Source organism: Vulpes lagopus, chromosome 13 (assembly GCF_018345385.1).
Source record: "Vulpes lagopus strain Blue_001 chromosome 13, ASM1834538v1, whole genome shotgun sequence".
NCBI lineage: Eukaryota > Metazoa > Chordata > Mammalia > Carnivora > Canidae > Vulpes > Vulpes lagopus.
In genome coordinates, this window is record NC_054836.1 from 18,609,283 (window position 1) to 18,617,426 (window position 8,144).

An 8,144-nucleotide genomic window follows, 5' to 3' on the forward strand; every position below is an offset into this window, starting at 1 on the left:
AGCCAGTAACCCATACAGTGGCTCCACCATATGTGTAGAAATGTTAGCTAACTTGCGCAAAGTTGGACGTAGAGGGATTGGGTTCTTGGGTGAGCATATGGGGATGGAAGAAGACATTCTTTTTCATGATACCAAGCTTCTAAATGAGGAAACTGTTCTGCTTTTAATTTGTTTTTCTGAAAAGAAATATCAATTAACCACATCAAAAATGCAACATATCTCAATGGTAGCACAGATGGCTATTAATAGTATATGTGCTTTTTTGCTGAGGTTGAATAGGGAGGAAATTCTTCATGGGTGCTGTGTAATATATATTATTGAAAGAATTATGGTCCACTTTATTTATGTTTCAAATTTGAAATGGCATTTTATGAATGTAGGAGTAATATGTGCTTACTGTGGAAATTCAGGAAAAAGCAACAGTATTTTAAAAAGAAAATAAAAATCGCTGAATAGTTTGGTCCATCAACCAAGGGTAACCTCTTCTAACTTTTAGTAACATCCTTTCAGTATGGTGTGCTATAAAATAAAAACAGTCACCACATTTGTTCATTAAATAACTATTTAAAATAAAATGGGGAAAGTACTTAGTGGGGAGATCAGGCAGAATTGCAGGAGGGGCAGTGATGCCTCAAAATTCCTGGAGTCACTAAAAGAGCAGGTACGCCTAGCAGAGCTGCCTTTACCCCAGAGCCTGGCAACAGACGGAGGTGGCTGTACCCCATTCCCTTTGGGAGAGGCAGGCCCCAGGAGCATGGGTCAAGCAGTGCGGGACCCCAGATCCCAGGGTGCCCAGACAGACAAAGCCAGTGATCCTTTGTTCCCCCTGGGACAGGTGGACATGGGGAGGGCACAGGAAAACAAGATCTCTCCTGCCACTGATCACCTTGCAAGCTGTGCAGATCTCAGTGCACCCACACCTGCCCTCAGGAACATCTAGGCCAGTGCGGACTGGGAAACTGCAGTTAGTTACTCACAAGTTGCTCAACTCCAGAGCAGGAAATCTGCCGCCACCATTGTTGTTTTTCATCTTTGTTTCACTTTGTGCCTGGGAAAGGTGGGTCCTCTAGGGAACAAAGGTCTCACAGGATAAACAGCTCATACTGAGACCAGCACCTGGCAAGGGGCAGGACATCTCTACCCAGGTACAGACACCTGAGAATCAGCACAGCAGACCCTTCCCCCAGAACTGGGGGAAGTACTACTGGAAGTACAAGGGAAAAGCAAGTTTACTGAACAAGCAGCACTGGAAAGCCTCAGGACTGAGAGAAAATAATATATAGAACTAAAGGGTCCTTTTATTATTTATTTATTTAAAAAAATCTTATTAATACAGTATTTACTTGTCTTCCCTCTGTCAAACCCTGAGCCAACCACTTTCCCCAGGCTGCCTGGGGAGGTATAGGAAAAGGAACATACAGGGCAGACAAGACGTGGGAGAAAGACCTATGGGAGGTGGAGATGACTCCTTCACATGGTGAAGAGGATGAGAAAGGCCACCATCAGGCAAGAGTCCCATGGCCTCTGAAAGGGCAAAGCCCAGAATGGCGTAGAAGAGCTGTTGGTTCAGAGAGGGATTCCTGGCATAACTGATGATGAGGCTCCCAAACACAGTCCCAATTCCAGCCCCAGAGCCAGCCTCCCCTACAGTGGCAACCCCAGTCCCAATGAGCTTGGCTGCTGTGTCAACGTCCCTTGAAATGGCACTGGTTTGGAAGCTGGGGCTAGGAATAAGTGAGGTCAGGGGACATGGGGCTGCCAAGCTGCTGAGGCTCTTATCTGTCAGTGTCTCCGGTGGTTTTAGCACCACTGCAGACAGTGATCAGCTCAACAACTGAGAGGTGCTCCGGACCAAGAAGGAAGTGGAGACGAACTTTGCACAGGTGTACATTTTCAGGGGATGAGGGGCTGTAGCAGGAGAGCTGCTCCCAGTGCGGAGATGACAGACAGTGGAGGGCCTTTTTTATTTCCGTTTTCCAACGACTCGTTTTTATATCAGACCAAATTTTTTTAATAAAATTTTATTTATTTATTTGAGGGGGGAGAGAGAGAGAGAACGTGGAGGGGGGCAGAGGGAGAGGGAGAAGCAGACTCCCCACCGAACAGGGAGCACTACATGGGGCTCGATTCCAGGACACCTGGATCATATTCAATTTAATTTTGGTAGATATACAAAAAAATTTGTTTTTTGTTTTTCCTGCCTCATTTTGTTTTACAATGGTGGAAGTTAGTACCTTCTAAAACACGACCAACATACACCAAGAACCAAGTGGAATACCATGTTGGTTCATTCTGTGAGACTATGTTCTCTCTTCCTTCCCATTCTACCTGCCTCTTTTATTTTGTTTATGTTTTTGTGGTCAATGTTGGGACTTTCTATAAGTATTGTTGGTTTATATAAATTTGGGATTGAGCGTCTAATAACATACAGAACAAAATACACTCAGAACCAAGAGGATAACCTTCCAGGACCCCTCAGCTAGACTACATTCTCTCTCCACTACCATTTCCTCACCACCACCATCCCCCCCCCCCCGCCTTTTTTTCTCTTTTTCTTACTTTTTTTTTTCTTTTTCTTTTTTCTTCTTCCTTGATTTTGGTTTTTGGCTTTTTATTTTTACTACTTTGTTTAAAAATTTTTCACTTTGGTGGTCCTTTTGTTTTATTTTGTTCCATTCTTTTTCTTTTATTTTCTGGTCTCTGACCTCTTTGGAATCATCTAGGGTGTATTTTACTTGGGTCATGGTTGATATTTTTGACTCAGCCTGATCATACAGCCACTCTGCACTGGACAAAATGACTAGAAAGAAGAATTCACCACAAAAGAAAAAAAAAACAATATTCTCTTCCACAAAGTTACAGAATTTGGATTTAAATACGATGTCAGAAATTAAATTTGGAAGTACAATTATAAAGCTACTAGTGGCTCTGGAAAAAAGCATAAAGGACTCTAGAGACTTAGTTACTACAGAATTGAAATCTAGTCAGGCTGAAATTAAAAATAGGTTAAATGAGATGCAGTCCAAACTGGATGTTCTAACTGCTAGAGTTAATGAGGTGGAAGAGAGTGTGAGTGGCATAGAAGACAAATTGATGATAAGGAAGGAAACTGAGGAAAAAAGAGAAAAACAGCCCATGAGGAAAGGCTCAGGGAGATAAATGATAGCTTGAGAAGGAAGAATATACATCTAATTGGGATTCCAGAAGAGCCTGAGAGAGATAGGACCACAAAGTATATTTGAACAAATCATAGCTGAGAACTTCCCAAATCTGGGGAAGGAAACAGGTATTCAGATCAAGAGATAGAGAGGACCCCCCCCAAAAAAAAATCAATAAAAACCTCGACATTTAATAGTGAAACTTACAAATTTCAAAGATAAAGAGAAAATTCTTAAAGCAGCTCAAGACAAGAGATTCTTAATGTATATGGGGAGAAATATCAGATTAACAGCTGACCTCTCCACAAAGACCTGGCAGGCCAGAGAGGGATAGCATGATATATACAGGGTACTAAATGAAGAGAACATGCAGCCGAGAATACTTTATCCAGCAAGACTGTCATTCAGAATAGAAAGAGAGATAAAAAAAAGCTTCCAGTACTAACAGAAACTGAAAGAATATGTGACCACCAAACTGCTCTGCAAGAAATATTAAGGGGGACCCTGTAAAAGAAAGAGCCCAAAGAAATAATCCACAAAACAGGGACTGAATAGGTAATACGATGACACTAAATTCATCTTTCAATAGTTACTCTGAACGTGAATGGGCCAAATGATCCCATCAAAAGACACAGGGTATCAGACTGGATGAAAAAGCAAGACCCATCTATATACTAGCTACAAGAGACTCGTTTTAGACCTAAGGACACCTCTAGCCTGAAAATGAAGGGGTGGAGAACCATTTGCCATTCAAATGGTTCTCAAAAGAAAGCTGAGGTAGCAATCCTCATATCAGATAAATTAAAGTTTATCCCAAAGACTGTAGTAAGAGATGAAGAGGGACACTATATCATACTTAAAGGGTCTATCCAACAAGAGGACTTAACTATCATGAATATTTATTCCCCTAATGTGGGAGCCGCCAAGTATATCAATCAATTAATAACCAAAGCGATACTTAGATAATAATACACTAATAGTAGGAGACTTCAACCCAGCACTTTCAACAAATGTTCTTGGAAGCAGAAAATCACAAGAGAACAAGGGCCTTAAATGATACACTGAATCAAATAGATTTCACAGATATATACAGAACTTTCCATCCAAATGCAACTGAATACACATTTTTCTCAAGTGCACATGGAATTTTCTCCAGAACAGACCATATACTGGGTCACAGATCAGGTCTTAACTGATACCAAAAGACTGGAATTGTCCCCTACATATTTTCAGACCACAATGCTTTGAAACTAGAACTCAATCATGAGAAGAAATTTGGAAGGAACTCAAACACATTGAGGTTAAAGAGCATCCTACTAAAAGATGATGGGTCAACCAGGAAATTAGAGAAAAATGAAAAAGATTCATGGAAACTAATGAAAATGAAGATACAACTGTTCAAAATCTTTGGGATACAGCAAAAGCAGTCATAAGAGGGAAGTACATGGCAATACAAGCATCCCTCAAAAAATTGGAAAAAACTCAAATACACAAGCTAACCTCGTACCTAAAGGAATTAGATAAAGAACAGCAAGTAAAGCCTACACCAAGCAGAATAGGAGAGATAATAAATATTCTAGCAGAACTCAATGAAATAGAGACAAGAAGAACTGTAGAACAGACCAACAAAACCAGGAGTTGGTTCTTTGAAAGAATTAGAAAGATAGGTTAACCCCTAGCCACCCGTATTAAAAAGAAAAAAGACTCAAATTAATAAAATCACGAATGAAAGAGGAGAGATCACAACAAACACCAAGGAAATACAAACGATTTTAAAAACATATTATGAGCAGCTATATACCAACAAATTAGGCAAGCTAGAAGAAATGGATGCATTTCTGGAAAACCACAAATTACCAAAACTGGAACAGGAAGAAATAGAAAACCTTAACAGGCCAATAACCAGCAAGGAAATTAAAGCAGTCATCAAAAACCTCCTAAGATACAAAAGTTCAGGGCCAGATGGCTTCCCAGGGGAATTTTATCAAATGTTTAAAGATGATATAATACCTATTCTACTAAAGCTATTTCAAGGGATAAAAAAGGAGGGAACACTTCCAAACTTGTTTCATGAGGCCAGCATTATCTTGATTCCAAAACCAGACAAAAACCCCACCAAAAAGGGGAATTATAGACCAATATCCCTGATGAACACAGTTGCAAAAATTCTCACCAAGATACTAGCGAATAGGATCCAACAATACTTTAAGAGGATTATTCACCATGACCAAGTGGGATTTATCGCCAGATGCAAGGGTGATTCAACACTCAAATAGCAATCAACATGATAGATCACATCAACAAGAGAAAAAACTAGAACCATATGATCTTCAATAGATGCAGAGAAAGCATTTCACAAAATACAGCATCCATTCCTGATTAAAACTCTTCAAAATGTAGGAAGAGAGGGAACATTCCTCAATATCTTAAAAGCCATTTATGAAAAGCCCACAGCGAATATCATTCTCAATGGGGAAACACTGAGAGCCTTTCCCCTAAGATCAGGAACACGGCAGGGATGTCCACTCACCACTGTTATTCAACATAGTACTAGAAGTCCTAGCCTCAGCAATCAGACAACAAAAAGATAAAAGGCAAGAGGCAAATTCAAATTGGCAAAGAAGAAGTCAAACTCTCCCTCTTTGCAAATGACATGATACTGTACCTAGAAAACCCAAAAGACTCCACCCCAAGAGTGCTAGAACTCATACAGCAATTCAGCAGTGTGGTAGGATACAAAATCAATGCCCAGAAATCAGTGGCATTTCTAGTCACTAACAATGAGACTGAAGAAAGAGAAATTAAGGAATCAATCCCATTTACAGTTGCACCCAAAAGCATAAGATACCTAGGAATATAAACGTACCCAAAGAGGTAAAGGATCTATACCCTAAAAACTACAGAACGCTTCTGAAAGAAATTGAGGAAGACACAAAGAGATGGAAAAATATTCCATGCTCATGGGTTGGAAGAATAAATATTGTGAAAATGTCTATGCCACCTAGGGCAATTTGCACATTCAGTGCAAACCCTATCAAAATACCATGGACTTTCTTCACAGAGTTGAAACAAATAATATTAAGATTTGTATGGAATCAGAAAAACCCCGAGGGGGGTTGAAAAAGAAAACCAATGCCAGGGGCATCACAATGCTGGATTTCAGGCTATATTACAAAGCTGTGATCATCAAGACAATATGGTACTGGCACAAAAAGAGACACATAGATCAATGGAACAGAATAGAGAACTCAGAAATGGGCACTGAACTCTATGGTCAACTAACATTTGACAAAACAGGAAAGAATATCCACTGGAAAAAGGCAAGTCTCTTCAATAATGGTGTTGGGAAATTTGGACAGTCATGTGCAGAAGAATGAAACTAGACCATTTTCTTACAGCATACACAAAGATAAACCCAAAATGGTTGAAATATCTAAATGTGAGACAAGAATCCATCAAAATCCTAGAGGAAAACACAGGCAACACCCTTTTTGAACTTGGCCACAGTAACTTCTTACAAGATATATCTATGAAGGCAAAGGAAACAAAAGCAAAAAATGAACTATTGGGACTTAATCAGGATAAAAATCTTCTGCACAGCAAAAGAAACCATCAACAAAACTAAAAGACAGCCTACAGAATGGGAGAAGATATTTGCAAATGATGTATCAGATAAAGGGCTAGTAGCCAAGATCTATAAAGAACTTATTAAACTCAACACCCAAGAAACAAAAAGCCCAATCATGAAATGGGCAGAAGACATGAACAGAAATTTCACCAAAGAAGGCAAACACATGGCCAACGAGCAGATAAGAAAATGCTCCCCATCATTTGCCATCAGGGAAATACAAATAAAAACCACAATGAGATACCACCTCACACCAGTGAGAATGGGGAAAATTAACAAGATAGGAAACAACAAATGTTGTAGAGGATGTGGAGAGGGAGGAACCCTCTTGCAGTATTGGTAGGAATGCAAGCTGGTGCAGCCACTCTGGAAAACTGTGTGGAGATTCCTCAAAAAGTTAATAATAGAGCTACCCTATGACCCAGTAATTGCACTGCTGGGGATTTACCACAAAGATACAGATGTAGTGAAACACCGGGACATCTGTACCCCAATGTTCATAGCAGCAATGTCCACAATAGCCAAACTGTAGAAGGAGCCTTGATGTCCTTCGACGGGTGAATGGATAAAGAAGATGTGGTATATATATGCAATGGACTGTATTACTCAGCCATCAGAAGGGATGAATACCCACCATTTGCTTCGATATTGATGGAACTGGAGGGTATTATGCTGAGTGAAATAAGTCAATTGGAGAAGGACAATCATCATATGGTTTCACTCATATGGGGACTATTAGAAATAGTGAAAGGAATTATAAGGGAAAGGAGGAGAACTGAGTGGGAAAAATTAGAGAGGGAGACAAACCATGAGAGACTCCTAACTCTGGGAAACAAAGTGTTGCAGAAAGGTAGGTGGGTGGGTGGGGTTGGAGCAACTGAGTGATGGACACTAAGGAAGGTACTTGATGGGATGAGCACTGGGTGTTATACTATATGTTGGTAAATTGAACTGAAATAAAAATGTAAAAAAAAAATCCATTGCATAATAACATATTTTATAACTATATTCTCCAAAATAAAAGAATTTAGGGAGAAGATCAACATTTCACATTTTTGCTGATCTCCCCTGTGACTAGCTTAATGAAGACAACTGGATTCTCATATCTGCATCTGCATTCAACCTATTGAAATTGTTTTTGGTTGAAGTACATAAAGAAAATCTAGCCTCATATAGATATGTAGTAGAAAAAGGAAGCATATTTTAATAGCTCTTTTAGATAATTGTGGCTATTTTTGATTCATAATGTATTAAAGGTTAAGTGTAACACAATCACTGTTTATATTTTTTGAAGTTTTATCATTGCTAATGAAATTCTTCACACAGTCTAGAATAAAGCCAGGAGGAGCCTTATCTCA

General features: G+C 39.5%; 1 pseudogene; it reads right to left on the reverse strand.

Annotated features, from left to right (window-relative positions):
• Positions 1-1,470: 1,470 nt before the first annotated feature.
• LOC121474820 lies at positions 1,471-1,942 on the reverse strand (annotated as a pseudogene).
• Positions 1,943-8,144: the final 6,202 nt, after the last annotated feature.